Below are 16,010 nucleotides of genomic sequence, written 5' to 3'. Positions count from 1 at the left end.
CTGTTACTCTCTCTCTCTCCCCTTCGCCCTTCCTCAGTCTCATTGCTCTTCCTCCATCCCCCCTTCTCTCATCTATTCTCTCGCTCTCTCCCCTTCTCAGTCTGTCTCTTCCCCCCTTCCACCTCTCTCCTTCCCCTTTCTCTACTTCCTTCCCTCTTTCCCCTTCCCTTCATTCTTCTCTTCCCTCCCCCTCTCCCCTTCTAACTCTGTCACTCCCTTTTCCCTCTATCTCCTTCCCTCCCCTTCTCTCTTCTCTCCCTTCCCACTTTGTCTCTCCTGTTTCCCCTCTCTCATTTCCCCTCCTCCATCTACCTCTCTCTCCCCTTCCCCTCGCTCTATCTCGCCTTCCCGCTCTCGGCACTCCTCCTCTCCAACTCCCCCTTCCTCCATCCGCCTCTCTCTCCCCTTCCCCTCGTTCTCCCTCCCTCTTCTTCCTCTTCTCGTCCTCTCTCCTTTTTTCACGCTGTCTCTCCGCTTCCCACCTCTCTCCTTCCAACTCTCCACTTCCCCTCTCTCTATCTCCTTCCCTTTTCTCTCTCCCCTACACACTCTCTCCCCATCCTCCTCTCCCTTTCCTCCTTCTACTCTCCACAAGAGGAAAGGACAGAGTGAGAGGGGGAAAGAGAGAAGAAAGCGGAGAGAGTAGGAGGAAGGGAAGTGGTGAGAGAGAGGGGAAAGTGTCGATAGCGGAGGTGAAGGGGAGGTGGGGAAGGTGAGAGAGAGGCGGAGGGAGAGAGAGGGTTCTTTGCAGCTGAGAGCGAGAGTCCCGAAGGCTGTGTTGCCTACCCGGTGCCAGGGTTAAGGACATCTCCTCTGGGCTAGAGAGAAACTTGGAGTGGGAGGGGGAGGATCCAGTTGTCGTGGTCCATGTTGGTACCAATGACATAGATAGGACAAGGAAAGAGGTTCTGCTGAGGGAGTATGAGCAGCTAGGGGCCAAATTAAAAAACAGAACCACAAGGGTAATAATCTCTGGATTACTACCTGAGCCACGAGCAAATTTGGCTAGGGTAAATAAAATCAGAGAGTTAAATGCGTGGCTCAAAGACTGGTGTGGGAGAAATGGGTTTTGCTTCTTGGGACACTGGCACCAGTACTGGGACGGGAGAGAGCTGTTCCGTTGGGACAGACTTCACTTGGCCAGTGCTGGGACTAGAATTCTGGCGAATTGAATAACTAGGGCTGTAGAGAGGGCTTTAAACTAATTAGTGGGGGGGAGGTTTCAAGAGAGCGAAAAATAAAAATGTCAGCGGAGACGGCAATAGAGCAAGGTAGCAGTGGGGGAATTAATAACCAGAGCGTGTCAGGAAGGGACATAATGTATAAAGCTAAAGGTAAAGTAGTAAAGGGGGTAACAGCAGGAATAAATTGACACAAAACATATTTAAAAGTTCTTTATCTGAATGCATGCAGCATTCGTAACAAAATAGACGAGTTGATGGTAGAAATAACTACACATGGGTATGATCTGGTGGCCATTACAGAAACATGGCTGCAAGGTGACCATGACTCGGAACGAAACATCCAGGGGTATTTGACAATTAGGAAGGACAGACAGGAATGAAAGGGAGGTGGGGTGGCTATGTTAATAAAGGATGGAATCACTGCAATAGTGAGAAATGATATTGGGTCAAAGGATCAGGATAGTGAAACAGTTTGGGTGGAGATAAGGAATAATAAGGGGAAAAAGTCACCAGTGGGCGTAGTCTATCGGCCTCCTAACAGTTGCAACTCTATTGGTCGGAGTATTAATCAGGAAATAGTTGGGGCTTGTAATAAGGGAACAGCTATAATCATGGGGGATTTTAACTTTCATATTGACTGGACAAATCAAATTGGGCAGGGCAGCCTTGAGAAAGAGTTTATAGAGTGCATTAGGGATGGGTTCCTTGAGCAGTATGTTACTGAACCAACCAGGGGGCAGGCAATCTTAGATCTGGTGCTGTGTAATGAGACAGGATTAATAAAAAATGTCCCAGGAAAGGATCCCCTTGGAGTGAGTGATCATAACATGGTTGAATTCCAAATTCAGTTGGAGGGTGAGAGAGTTGGATCTCAAACCAGCATATTAAGCTTAAATAAAGGAGACTATGAAGGTATGAGGGCAGAGTTGACTAAAGTGGACTGGGAAAATAGATTAAGGTGTAAGACGGTACATGAGCAGTGGTGTACATTCAAGGAGATATTTCACAACTTTCAAGAAAAATATATTCCACTGAGGAAAAAGGGGCGTAAAAGAAAAGACAGCCATCCGTGGCTAAGTGAAGTAATAAAGGATAGTATCCGACTGAAAACAAGGACATATAAAGTAGCCAAATCTAGTGGGAGGATAGAAGATTGGGAAGCATTTAAAAGCCAGCAAAGAATAACTAAAAGATTAATTAAGAAAGGGAAGATAGATTATGAAAGTAAACTAGCAATAAACATAAAAACAGATAGCAAGAGTTTCTACAGCTATATAAAAAGAAAAAGGGTGGCTAAAGTGAATGTTGGTCCCTTAGAGGACGAGACCGGGAAATTAGTGGTGGGGAACATGGAGATGGCAAAAACGCTGAACAAATATTTTGTATCAGTCTTTACAGTAAAGGACACTAAAAATATCCCAACACTGGACAAACAGGGGGCTATAGGGGGGGGGAGCTAAACATGATTAAAATCACTAAGGAGATGGTACTCAGTAAGATAATGGGACTAAAGGCGGATAAATCCCCTGGACCTGATGGCTTACATCCTAGGGTCTTGAGAGAAGTAGCGGTAGGGATTGCAGATGCATTGGTGGTAATTTTCCAAAACTCCCTGGATTCAGGAAAGGTCCCAACAGATTGGAAAACTGCTAATGTAATGCCCTTATTTAAAATGGGAGGTAGACAAAAGGCTGGAAACTATAGACCAGTTAGCCTAACATCTGTGCTTGGTAAAATGTTGGAGTCCATTATTAAGGAAGCAGTAACAGGACATTTGGATAAGCATAATTTAATCGGACAGAGTCAGCATGGTTTTATGAAGGGGAAGTCATGTTTGACAAATTTGCTCGAATTCTTTGAGGACGTAACAAATAGGGTGGATAAAGGGGAACCAGTGGAAGTAGTGTATTTGGACTTCCAAAAGGTATTTGACAAGGTGCCACACAAAAGATTATTGCACAAGATTAAAAAAATCACGGGATTGGGGTAATATACTGGCATGGGTGGAAGATTGGCTATCTAACAGAAAGCAGAGAGTTGGGATAAATGGTTCATTCTCGGGTTGGCAATCAGTAACTAGTGGTGTTCCGCAGGGGTCAGTGCTGGGACCCCAACTCTTTACAATCTATATTGACGATTTGGAGGAGGGGACCAAGTGCAACATATCCAAGTTTGCAGATGATACAAAGATGGGAGGGAAAGCAGTGAGTGAGGAGGACATAAAAACCTGCAAAAGGACATAGACAGGCTAAGTCAGTGGGCAGAAATTTGGCAGATGGAATCTAATGTTGGAAAGTGTGAGGTTATGCATTTTGGAAGAAAAAATCAAAGAGCAAGTTCTTATCTAAATGGAGAGAAACTGCAAAATGCTACAGTACAAAGGGATCTGGGGGTCCTGGTGCATGAAACACAGAAGATTAGTGTGCAGGTACAGCAGGTGATCAGGAAGGCCAATGGAATCTTGGCTTTTATTGCACGGGGAATGGAGTATAAAAGCAGGGAAGTCTTGCTTCAGTTATAAAGGGTACCGGTGAGGCCACACCTGGAATACTGCATACAGTTTTGGTTTCCATATTTAAGAAAAGATATACTTGCTCTCGAGGCAGTTCCGAGAAGCTTCACTTGGTTGATTCCAGAGATGAGGGGCTTGACTTATGAGGAAAGGTTGAGTAGGTTGGGCCTCTACACATTAGAATTCAGAAGAATGAGAGACGATCTTATCGAAACATATAAGATTGTGAGGGGGCTTGATCGGGTGGATGCGGTGAGGATGTTTCCACTGATGGGTGAGACTAGAACTAGGGGGCATCATCTTAGAATAAGGGGCTGCCCTTTTAACACTGAGATGAGGAGAAACTTCTTCACTCAGAGGGTAGTAAATCTATGGAATTTGCTACCTCAGAGAGCTGTGGAAGCTGCGACATTAAATAAATTTAAAATGGAGATAAACAGTTCCCTAGCTGATAAGGGAATTAGGGGTTACGGGGAGCGGGCAGGGAAGTGGACGTGAGTCTAGGTTCAGATCAGCCATGATCCTATTGAACGGCGGAGAAGGCCCAAGGGGCCGTATGGCCTACTCCTGCTTCTTATGCTCTTATTGGGGTTAAATAGCAAGGGGGATGTGGAAGGAAGAGAGAGACAGGCAAAGAGGGGGAGGACAGGGGAATTGAACAGAAGGAAAGGGAGAGGTGGAGATTGTGTCTGTTCTCGTGTTGGTCTCAGAGCTCCTTCATACTTAAAAGTAAACATATTGTGAATTAACAAATTTGCACAGGCACCTGTGAGATTTGCACTCACGACCCCTACGGTTATACAAGACCAGTGCTCTAACCCCTAAGCTATGGAGCCATGAGTACTGCATTGCTTTGCATTCCAGTTAGTGCTGTGTGTTTGAAGAATGAGGCAGGACGCAGTTCACCACTCAGATTGTGTTTCATCCCCCGATACCTGCCTCAGGCTCTTCAATAGTCACCTCTCAACAACAATAGAGCAACTTTCACGTACTAAAACGACCCAAGGCAACTCAGTGACACTCTCTCTCTCTCAGTCTCTCTGCCTCCTTCTTTCTATATTTCTCACTCTTTGTGTGTCTACCACTCTCTCTCTATCTTTCTGTCACTCTCTCTCACTCCCTCTTCCCTCGATCTCCTTCCCTCCCCTTCTCTCTTCTCTCCCTTCCCACTTTGTCTCCCCTGTTTCCCCTCTCTCATTTCCCCCTCCTCCATCTGCCTCTCTCTCCCCTTCCCGCTCTCGGCATCCCCCCTCTCCAACTCCCCCTTCCTCCATCTGCCTCTCTCTCCCCTTCCCCTCGCTCTATCTCGCCTTCCCACTCTCAGCATCCCCCCTTCCTCCAACCGCCTCTCTCTCCCTTTCCCCTCGCTCTCCCTCCCTCTTCTTTCTCTTCTCTCCCTCTCTCCTCTTTTCACGCTGTCTCTCCGCTTCCCACCTCTCTCCTTCCAGCTCTCCACTTCCCCTCTCTCTATTTCCTTCCCTTTTCTCTCTCCCCTACACACTCTCTCTCCCTTTCGCCTCTTCTCTCCCCATCCTCCTCTCCCTTTCCTCCTTCTACTCTCCCCAAGAGGAAAGGACAGAGTGAGAGAGGGAAAGAGAGATGAAAGGGGAGATGGTAGGAGGAAGGGAAGTGGTGAGAGAGAGGGGAAAATGGAGAGAGAGGAGGTGAATGGGAGGTGGGGAAAGTGAGAGAGAGGCTGAGGGAGAGAGAGGGAAGATAGGTAGAGAGAGGGGTAAGGAAGAGAGAGACAGGCAAAGAGGGGGAGGACAGGGGAATTGAATGGAAGGAGAGGGAGAGATGGAGATTGGGAAGGGCGAGAGAGCCTGTTCTCGTGTTGGTCTCGGAGCTGTTTCGTACTTAAAAGAAAACATGCTGTTGTAGGAATGGTCAAATTCCTATCCAGAGATTGAGTCCGACGCAGGCAATCAATCAAAAAGGTTTTTAATTTCAAACTAACGAGTTTAGCAGATTGATGCAAGAGAACTATGAATACAGGTCTTAACAGGTCAGAAGCTCCACGAGGACTGCCTGGGCGGTCCTGTGGATGGCGTCATGACATCATCACGTTATTCCCGCGTTTGGGTGATCACGTGATTAGCGGCATGACATTTTGGCGTTTGCTTGCGCTCTTACAGGGACCGCGCCCTGTACATGCAAACAGTATATACAATGGTACAGATTCAGTTTGTAGTTAACACATCATTAAAGGGAATTATGTACAGTTGTTCAGAGTCCCTCAGTGGCTCTGCCACATGTGCCCCCCCAGAATTGTCTTTAACGCAAAAAGTCAAACGGTTAGGGGGTCTGACAAGCCTGTGAGAACGACTCCTGTATTCCCGAAACAGAAGCTGTTGGATTGCGGGCAGTCTGCCAAGTGGTTGTACTTGCTCTGGCGCGACGGCAGTGGGCGGCCGACCCCATCTCGGTGGCTGTGCGGTCTCGATGGGATGGTCAAGGTCCAGGTGTGCCGGCTTCAAACGGTCAACCGAAATGTGGTCCAGTTTACCACCGACATCCACCTTGAAGATTTTGTCTCCTGCCTCTAACAAACGGAAAGGACCAGTGTATGGGGCCTTGAGCGGATCCCGGTGAGCATCATGGCAGATGAACACGTAATCAGCTTGTTTCAGCTCCACTGGAACGTGAGAGCCCTGAACCCCGTGATGCGAGGTGGGAACCGGCGCGAAACATCTGGCTGCTTCCTGGTGGCTGATAAGCTGGCATGAGGCGGACCATGGCTCCGTTGGTGTTGACAGGAAATACCCTGGCACTCGCAGCGGCTGACCATAAACGAGCTCTGCCACGGATGCGTGAAGATCTTCTTTGGGGGCTGTGCGAAGGCCCAACATGACCCATGGTAGCTTGTCTGCCCATCCAGCGTCTTGGAGGCTGGCCCTCAGTGCGGCCTTAAGCGATCTGTGAAAATGTTCGCACAGACCGTTCACTTGTGGGTGGTAGGCTGTGGTGCGGTGGAACTTGACACCGAGTCCTTGAGCCACCGCATTCCAGAGCTCAGAGGAAAACTGCGGGCCCCAGTCCGAAGAGATGTCAGCAGGCACTCCAAAACGGGTGACCCATGAAGGCCACGCCCGCCGAAGTAGTAGGTGACAGGGGAACCGCCTCTGGCCATCTGGTGGTGCGATCTACTATGGTCAGGATGTGCGTCAAACCATGGGAAGGTGGAAGTGGTCCTACCAGGTCCACATTGACGTGGTCAAACCGTCACTCAGGAACTGCAAAGGTGGCCAATGAAGCCTTGATGTGGCGCTGAACCTTAGCCTTTTGGAATACCACGCAGGTGTTAGCCCAGTCGCGGACATCTTTATGCATGCCCCCACAAACGAACTTAGAAGACATTAGCTGCTGAGACGCCTTCATTCCCGGGTGTGACAACCCATGTACGGCGTCAAACACCTTGCGGCGCCAGGCGACCGGCACAATAGGGCGAGGGTCCCGAACAGAGACGTCACACAGCAACGTGGTACCAGCTGAATGGAACCTGACGTCGGCCAACTGGAGGCAAGTGGTGTTGGTGCGGTAAGCCTGCACTTCTGGGTCTGAGACTTGGTCTGCTGCCATGAGGACGTAGTCGATGCCCAGCTGGACCGCATGCACGGTCGCGCGGGAGAGGCAATCTGCCACCAGGTTGTCTTTACCGGCCACGTGCTGAATGTCTGTGGTAAATTCAGAGATGCATGTCAGCTGACGTTGTTGTCGAGATGACCACGGTTCGGTGGTCTTGGCCATGGCAAACGTCAGTGGCTTGTGGTCGACGAAGGCTGTGAAAGGACGTCCTTCCAACAAGAACCGGAAATGGCGGATGGCCAGAAAAAGGGCTAGTAGCTCCCTGTCGAAAGTACTGTACGCCCGCTCGTTATGCCGCAGTTGACAGCTGAAGAATGCCAACGGCTGCCACGTCCCGTTCACCCACTGCTCCTGACCGGTGCCGATTGTGTAATCTGATGCGTCGGTGGTGAGGGCGATGGTGGCTCCTGGTAGCGGGTGTGCCAACATGGTCACGTTGGCTAAGGCATGCTTGGTGTTGATGAATGCCCGGTCCATGTCAACCGTCCAGCTTACCAGATCCTTGCCAGACTTGCCCTTGAGGGCCTCGTACAGGGGCTGCATGAATAGTGCTGCATTAGGCACGAAACGGTGGTAAAAGTTTACCATGCCGAGGAATTCCTGTAGGGCCTTTGTGTTCTGCGGGCGTGGAAAGGAGGTCACCGCCTCTACCTTTGCTTGCAAAGGAACCGCTCCCTCTGAGGTAATGCGATGTCCCAGGAAATCGATTTGGTGCAGACCAAACTGACACTTGGCTGGGTTGATAATCAGGCCATGTTGGCTGAGGCATCGAAAGAGGATGCGGAGGTGAGAGATGTGTTCCTCCTTATTTGGACTGGCAATGAGAATGCCGTCTAAGTAGACGAAGAGGAACTTGAGGACCCGCAGCATGGAGTCCATGGGCGCTGGAATGCCTGGGCGGCGTTCTTCAACCCAAACGGCATCCTTAAAAATTCAAAGAGAGCGAAAGGGGTGATGACTGCGGTCTTCTGGACGTCTTGCGGGTGCACCGGGACCTGGTGGTAGCCCCGGACAAGGTCAACCTTGGGAAAAACGGAGTTTCCTGCCAAATGGGCAGAGAAATCTTGGATGTGGGGGATCGGGTATCGATCAGGAGTGGTGGCGTCGTTTAGGCACCAATAGTCACTGCAGGGCTGCCATCCACCGCCATGTTTCAGTACGATGTGTAGAGGCGAAGACCAGGGACTATTCGACATGGGAATAATCCCTAAAGGCTCCATCGTTGCGAACTCCGCCTTCGCGACCGCTAGCTTGCCAGGTTCGAGGCGTCGGGCCCGCGCGTGGACCGGGGTGCCGGTGGTGCTGATGTGGTGTTCCACACCATGTTTCGTGGCCGTGGAGGAGAACGTGGGCCTGGTCAGGTCTGGAAATTCGCCCAGCAGGCGAGCGAACTCATCCGGAGTCGGGAAAGCGCAGGAGACGGTGCGTGACATGGTGTTACTACGGTGGCAAGGGATAGAGTGAAACTTGGCCGCGTTGATCAGCCGTCGGTTCCTTACATCAACCAGGAGGCCGTTGGCGCACAGGAAATCTGCACCGAGAATGGCTTGCGAAACCTTGGCCGTAACGAATTCCCAGAAAGACCGTTGGCTGCCGAAACACACCTGGACCCACCGTCTACCGAAGGTCTGAATAGCACCGCCATTAATCGCTTCAAGGGGGAGGCCGTGCTTCCCAGCCTGTACATCAAGAGCTGACGTGGGTAGAATGCTGTACTGCGCCTCGGTGTCGCACAGGAACCGACGACCAGAGATGGCATCTGTGATGAAGAGCAGATTGCCTGCATTGCCGATTGCCATCGCGGCCGCGGGGCGCCCGTTAGACCCGTTCTTCATTGGACGGAGTTGCTGTTTTTTTTTGAGAGAAGCTGCAGGGAGGGTGGCAACATCTCGTCTTCGCGGCAAACCGCGCGTGGTAGAAGCACAGCCCCGCGGGCTGAGGAGCTGGGGCGGCGGCTGTGGGGATGGGCGCCTTGTGGCAGCGCAGTGCTGTTGCGTAACTGCGAATATTTTGTCTGCTTCAGCAGCGAGCATTGCGCAGTCTTCGACCTCGGATCTCGCCAAGGCCGCTTGCACCTGCTCCAATAATTGGCTGAGGAATAACTCTCTGAAGAGAAAGCATTGCGGTTCGGAGCCGAGGAGTGTGAGCATCTGGCTCATCAGCTCGGAAGGTTTGGAGTCCCCGATCCCGGGCATAGCGAGCAGACGCCGGGAGTGCTCCGATTTCGTGAGCCCGAAAACCTGTAGCAACCGCGCCTTGAGGGTCTCATACTTGCGGTCAGTAGGTGGATTCTCGAGAAGACTGATGATCCGCGAGGCAGCAGAGTCGTCGAGAGTGGAGACCACGTATAAGTATCGGGTCTGATCGCAACGATGCCTCTCAGGGCGAACTGGGCTTCAACTTGGATGAACCACGAGGTCGCTTGTTGCTCCCAGAACTGCGGTGCTTCAACAAAATGGCGTTTGCCTCCATTCTGTGTTCCTTTCGCGAAATCCGTTCACAAAAGTCATGGTCACCAATGTAGGAATGGCCAAATTCCTATCTAGAGATTGAGTCCAATGCAGGCAATCAATCAAAAAGGTTTTTAATGTCAAACTAATGAGTTTAAACAGATTGATGCAAGAGAACGATGAATATAATTCTGAAGCACCACGAGGACTACCAGGGCGGTCCTGTGGATGGCATCATGATGTCATCACATTTTTCCCACCTTTGGGTGATCACATAATTAGCAGTATGACATCATCATGTTTGCTTGCGCTCTTAAAAGGACCATGTTCTGTACATGCAAACAATATATACAATGGTACAGATTCAGTCTGTAGTTAACACATCACTAAAGGGAATTATGTACAGTTGTTCGGAGTTCCTCTGTGGCTTTGCCACACTTTGAATTAACAAATTTGCATAGGCACCACGGAGATTTGAACTCACGACCCCTGATTTACAAGACCAGTGCTCTAACCCCTGAGCTATAGAACCACATGCATTGGGTTGCTTTTCATTCCAGTTAGTGCTGTACGTTTGAAGAATGAGGCAGGGCGCAGTTCACCACTCAGATTGTGTCTCATCCCCCGATACCTGCCTCAGGCTCTTCAATAGTCACCTCTCAACAACAATAGAGCAACTTTCACGTACTAAAACGTCCCAAGGCAACTCAGTTACACTCTATCTCTCTCTCAGTCTCTCTGCCTCCTTCTTTCTATATTTCTCCCTCTTTGTGTCTCTACCACTCTCTCTCTATCTTTCTGTCACTCCCTTTCTATCTCTCTCTTTCTCTCTCACTCACTTTCCCTCTCTCTATTTCTCTTTCTCTCTCTCACTTTCGCTACCTCCTCTCTCTTTCTCTCTCCCTCTCTCCTCTTTGCTTCCCTCTTTCTCTCCCATTCCACTTCTCTCCTTCCATCTCTCCATCTCCTGCCCTGTCTCCTCTTTCCCCACAGTCTCTCTCCTTCCCTTTCCCCACACTCTCTCTCCTTCCCCTTTCTCTAACCCTTTCCCCACACTCTCTCTCCTTCCCCTCTCTATACCTTTCCCCACACTCTCTCTCCTTCCCCTCTCTCTATCCCTTTCCCCACACTCTCTCTCCTTTCCCTCTCTCTATCTCTTTCCCCACACTCTCTCTCCTTCCCCTCTCTCTATCTCTTTCCCCACACTCTCTCTCCTTCCCCTCTCTCTAGCTCTTTCCCCACACACTCTCTCCTTCCCCTCTCTCTATCTCTTTCCCCACACTCTCTCTCCTTCCCCTCTCTCTATCCCTTTCCCCACACTCTCTCTCCTTCCCCTCTCTCTATCCCTTTCCCCACACTCTCTCCCCTTTCCCTCTCTCTATCCCTTTCACCACACTCTCTCTCCTTCCCCTCTCTCTATCCCTTTCCCACACTCTCTCTCCTTCCCCTCTCTCTATCCCTTTCCCCACACTCTCTCTCCTTCCCCTCTCTCTATCCCTTTCCCCACACTCTCTCTCCTTCCCCTCTCTCTATCCCTTTCCCCACACTCTCTTTCCTTCCCTCTCTCTATTCCTTTCCCCACACTCTCTCTCCTTCCTTCTCTCAATCCCTTTCCCCACACTCTCTCTCCTTCCCCTCTCTCTATCCCTTTCCCCACTCTCTCTCCCCTTCCCCTCTCTCTATCCCTCTCCCCACACTCTCTCCCCTTCCCCTCTCTCTATCCCTTTCCCCACACTCTCTCCCCTTCCCCTCTCTCTATACCTTTCCCCACACTCTCTCTCCTTCCCCTCTCTCTATCTCTTTCCCCACACTCTCTCCCCTTCCCCTCTCTCTATCCCTTTCCCCAAACTCTCTCCCCTTCCCCTCTCTCTATCCCTTTCCCCACACTCTCTCTCCTTCCCCTCTCTCCATCCCTTTCCCCACACTCTCTCCCCTTCCCCTCTCTCTATCCCTTTCCCCACACTCTCTCCCCTTCCCCTCTCTCTATCCCTTTCCCCACACTCTCTCTCCACTTCCCCTCTCTCTATCCCTTTCCCCACACTCTCTCTCCTTCCCCTCTCTCTATCTCTTTCCCCACACTCTCTCCTTCCCCTCTCTCTATCTCTTTCCCCACACTCTCTCTCCTACCCCTCTCTCTATCTCTTTCCCCACACTCTCTCTCCTTCCCCTCTCTCTATCTCTGGCCCTCTCTGCACTTCACCCACAGTCTCTCTCCTTCCCTTTACTCTCCCTCTCCCCATCCGCCTTCTTGTCTCCCCAAGAGGAAAGGACAGAGTGGGAGGGGGAAGGGTAGAGAGAGGAGGTGAAGAAGGTGAGAGAGAGAGGGGAATGTGTAGAGAGAGGGTGAAGGGGAGAACAGGGGATTTGAATGGAAGGAGAGGGGCAGGGGAGTGAGAGCCTGTTCTTGGGACGGTCTCTCAACTGTTTCATACTTAAAAGAAAACATGCAGTGGATTAATGGCGAGTTCAGAAACAAAAACTAACTTTGCAGTCCCCAGTGAGACTTGAACTCACGACCCCTGGTTTACAAGACCAGTGCTCTAACCCCTGAGCTATGGAGCCACTGATACAGAGTTGCTCTCATTCCCATTAGTGCAACACAACATGGCTGATTACCTGACCATGGTAAAGGATAGCAAACTGAGAAGAACCTTGACAATGTGCAGACTTAGTGAACATAACCTGGCGATCGAAAATGGTAGACACAGGCAGACCCGGCTACCAAGAGGTGACAGGATATGTTCTCATTGCAGTCAGGGTTGGTGGAGACAGAAATGCACTTCCTCACAGCTTGTAGAAAATATCAGGGCATAAGGGAGAATTTCTACCCAAAATTCACAAAAATATGCCCGGAATTCAGAAATTTGAATGATGACCAAAAACTCCCATACCTATTAGGGGAAGAGAGAAATTGTGTAACCTTAGCGGCACACTATGTTACAGCTTGCCATAAACAGAGGGACAACCACTAAATATAAGAAAAGAGTATATACAAATTATATATGAATGTATATTTATACACTCAGGGATATATCTGTTTCTACACTGTTTGGATAGATCAGCGTTTATGTGTTCAACCATGAATGTTTTTCGATGCTTTGGCAACATAAGATGTACCTTCTCATCATGCCAATAAAGCGATTTGAATTGAATTGAATTGAACAGTGCTGTGCGTTTGAAGAATGAGGCAGGGCGCAGTTCACCACTCAGATTGTGTCTCATCCCCCGTTACCTGCCTCAGGCTCTTCAATAGTCACCTCACAACTACAATAGAGCAACTTTCCATGCTAAAACGTCCCAAGGCAACTCAGTTACACTCTATCTCTCTCTCAGTCTCTCTGCCTCCTTCTTTCTATATTTCTCCCTCTTTGTGTCTCTACCACTCTCTCTCTATCTTTCTCTCTATCTTTCTGTCACTCGATTCAATTCAATTCAATTCAATTCAAATCGCTTTATTGGCATGACAAGTTACATCTTATGTTGCCAAAGCATCGAAAAACATTCATGTTTGTTCTCAAAAATACCGATCTATCCATACAGTGTATAAACAGATATATCCCTGAGTGTATAAATATACTTTCATATAATTTATATATACTCTCTTCTTATATTTAGTGGTTGTCCCTCTGTTTATGGCAAGCTGTAACATAGTGTGCCGCTAGTGTTACACAATTTCTCTCTTCCCCTAGTAGGTATGGGAGTTTTTGGTCGTCTCTGCCACTCCCTTTCTACCTCTTTCTCTTTTTCTCTGTGTCTCTCTCACTTTCTCTCTGTTTCTCACTCTCATTTTACCTCTCTCTCTCTCACTTGTTCTCTCTTTCTCTCAGTTTCTCTCTCTCCTCTCTCTTTCTCTCTCTCAATTTTTCTCTGTCACTTTCTCTCTCTCTTTCTCTCAGTTTCTCTCAATTTTTCTCTACCTCACTTTCTCTCTCTCTCTCTCACTTTCTCTCTCACTTTCTCTCTCTCGCGTTGACTATCTCAATTGCTCTCTCACTTGCTCTCCCTCTCTCACTTTCTCTCTCTTTTTCTCTCTCACACTCTCTTTCTCTCTCTCTCTCTCTCTGTTTCTCTCTCTCATTTTCTCTCTCTCTCACTTTCTCTCTATCTTTTTCTCTCTCACTTTCTCTCTCTCACTCTCACTTTCTCTCCCACTCAATTTCTCTCTCTCACTTTCGCTACCTCCTCTCTCTTTCTCTCTCTTTCACTCTCTCACTTTCTCTATCTCTCATTTTCTCTCCCTCCATCCCTTTCTCTATATCTCTCTTGTTCTCACTTTCTCATTCTCTCTCTCGCACACTTTCTCTCTCACTCACATTCTATCTCTCTTGCTTTATTACTCTCACTTTCTCTATCCCATTCTCTATCACTTTCTCTCTCCCTTTCTCACTGTCTCTCTCTTTCTCTCTTGCTCTTTTTACTCTCTCTCACTTTCACTCTCACTTTCTCTCTCACATTCTCTCTCTCTCTTTCTCTCTCTTTCTCTCTCTTACTTTCTCTCTCCCTCTCTCTGACTTGCACTCGCTCTCTCGCTTTCTCTCTCTCTCCCCTTCTCACTCTCTCCCCTTCCACCTCTCTCCTTCCCTCTCTCTATCTCCTTCCCTCCTTTTCTCTCTCCTCTCCCTTCCCAATCTGTCTCTCCCATTACCCCTCTCTCATTTTCCCCTCCTCCATCCGCCTCTCTCTCCCCTTCCCCTCGCTCTCCCTCCCTCCTCTCTTCTCCCTCTCTATTCTTTTCACTCTGTCTCTCCGCTTAACTCTCTCTCTCCCATTCCGCCTCTCTCCTTCCATCTCTCCACTTCCCCTCCCTCTATCTCCTTCCCTCTCTCCACTTCACCCACACTCTCGCCCCTTCCCCTCCCTCTATCTCCTTCCCTCTCTCCACTTCACCCACACTCTCTCCCCTTCCCCTCTCTCTATCCCTTTCCCCACACTCTCTCTCCTTCCCCTCTCTCTATCCCTTTCCCCACACTCTCTCTCCTTCCCTTCTCTCTATCCCTTTCCCCACACTCTCTCTCCTTCCCCTCTCTCTATTCCTTTCCCCACACTCTCTCTCCTTCCCCTCTCTCTATTCCTTTCCCCACACTCTCTCTCCTTCCCCTCTCTCTATCCCTTTCCCCACACTCTCTCTCTATCCCTTTCCCCACACTCTCCCTCCTTCCCCTCTCTCTATTCCTTTCCCCACACTCTCTCTCCTTCCCCTCTCTCTATCCCTTTCCCCACACTCTCTCTCCTTCCCCTCTCTCTATCCCTTTCCCCACACTCTCTCTCTATCCCTTTCCCCACACTCTCTCTCCTTCCCCTCTATCTATTTCTTTCCCCACACTCTCTCTCCTTCCCTTCTCTCTATCCCTTTCCCCACACTCTCTCTCCTTCCCCTCTCTCTATCCCTTTCCCCACACTCTCTCCCCTTCCCCTCTCTCTATCCCTTTCTCCACACTCTCTCCCCTTCCCCTCCCTCTATCCCTTTCCCCACACTCTCTCTCCTTCCCCTCTCTCTATCTCTGGCCCTCTCTGCACTTCACCCACAGTCTCTCTCCTTCCCTTTACTCTCCCTCTCCCCATCCGCCTTCTTGTCTCCCCAAGAGGAAAGGACAGAGTGGGAGGGGGAAGTTCACCACTCAGATTGTGTCTCATCCCCCGTTACCTGCCTCAGGCTCTTCAATAGTCGCCTCACAACTACAATAGAGCAACTTTCCCATGCTAAAACGTCCCAAGGCAACTCAGTTACACTCTATCTCTCTCTCAGTCTCTCTGCCTCCTTCTTTCTATATTTCTCCCTCTTTGTGTCTCTACCACTCTCTCTCTCTATCTTTCTCTCTATCTTTCTGTCACTCAATTCAATTCAATTCAATTCAATTCAAATCGCTTTATTGGCATGACAAGTTACATCTTATGTTGCCAAAGCATCGAAAAACATTCATGTTTGTTCACAAAAATACCGATCTATCCATACAGTGTATAAACAGATATATCCCTGAGTGTATAAATATACTTTCATATAATTTATATATACTCTCTTCTTATATTTAGTGGTTGTCCCTCTGTTTATGGCAAGCTGTAACATAGTGTGCCGCTAGTGTTACACAATTTCTCTCTTCCCCTAGTAGGTATGGGAGTTTTTGGTCGCCTCTGTCACTCCCTTTCTACCTCTTTCTCTTTGTCTCTCTCACTCTCATTTTACCTCCCTCTCTCTCTCCTCACTCTTTCTCTCTCTCAATTTCTCTGTCACTTTCTCTCTCTCTCTCTTTCTCTCAGTTTCTCTCAACCTCACTTTCTCTC

At 49.2% G+C, this 16,010-nt stretch overlaps 1 non-coding gene across 1 annotated transcript; it reads right to left on the bottom strand.

The window, feature by feature from the left end:
• Positions 1-12,220: 12,220 nt before the first annotated feature.
• Positions 12,221-12,293, bottom strand: trnat-ugu (transfer RNA threonine (anticodon UGU)). The gene has a single exon. It is a non-coding gene; the product is annotated as a tRNA-Thr (tRNA).
• Positions 12,294-16,010: the final 3,717 nt, after the last annotated feature.

Source organism: Somniosus microcephalus, unplaced genomic scaffold (assembly GCF_052327205.1).
Source record: "Somniosus microcephalus isolate GS21.2 unplaced genomic scaffold, FLI_Smic_1.0 unresolved_chr2, whole genome shotgun sequence".
Lineage (NCBI taxonomy): Eukaryota > Metazoa > Chordata > Chondrichthyes > Squaliformes > Somniosidae > Somniosus > Somniosus microcephalus.
This window is presented reverse-complemented; position numbering and strand designations above follow the sequence as displayed.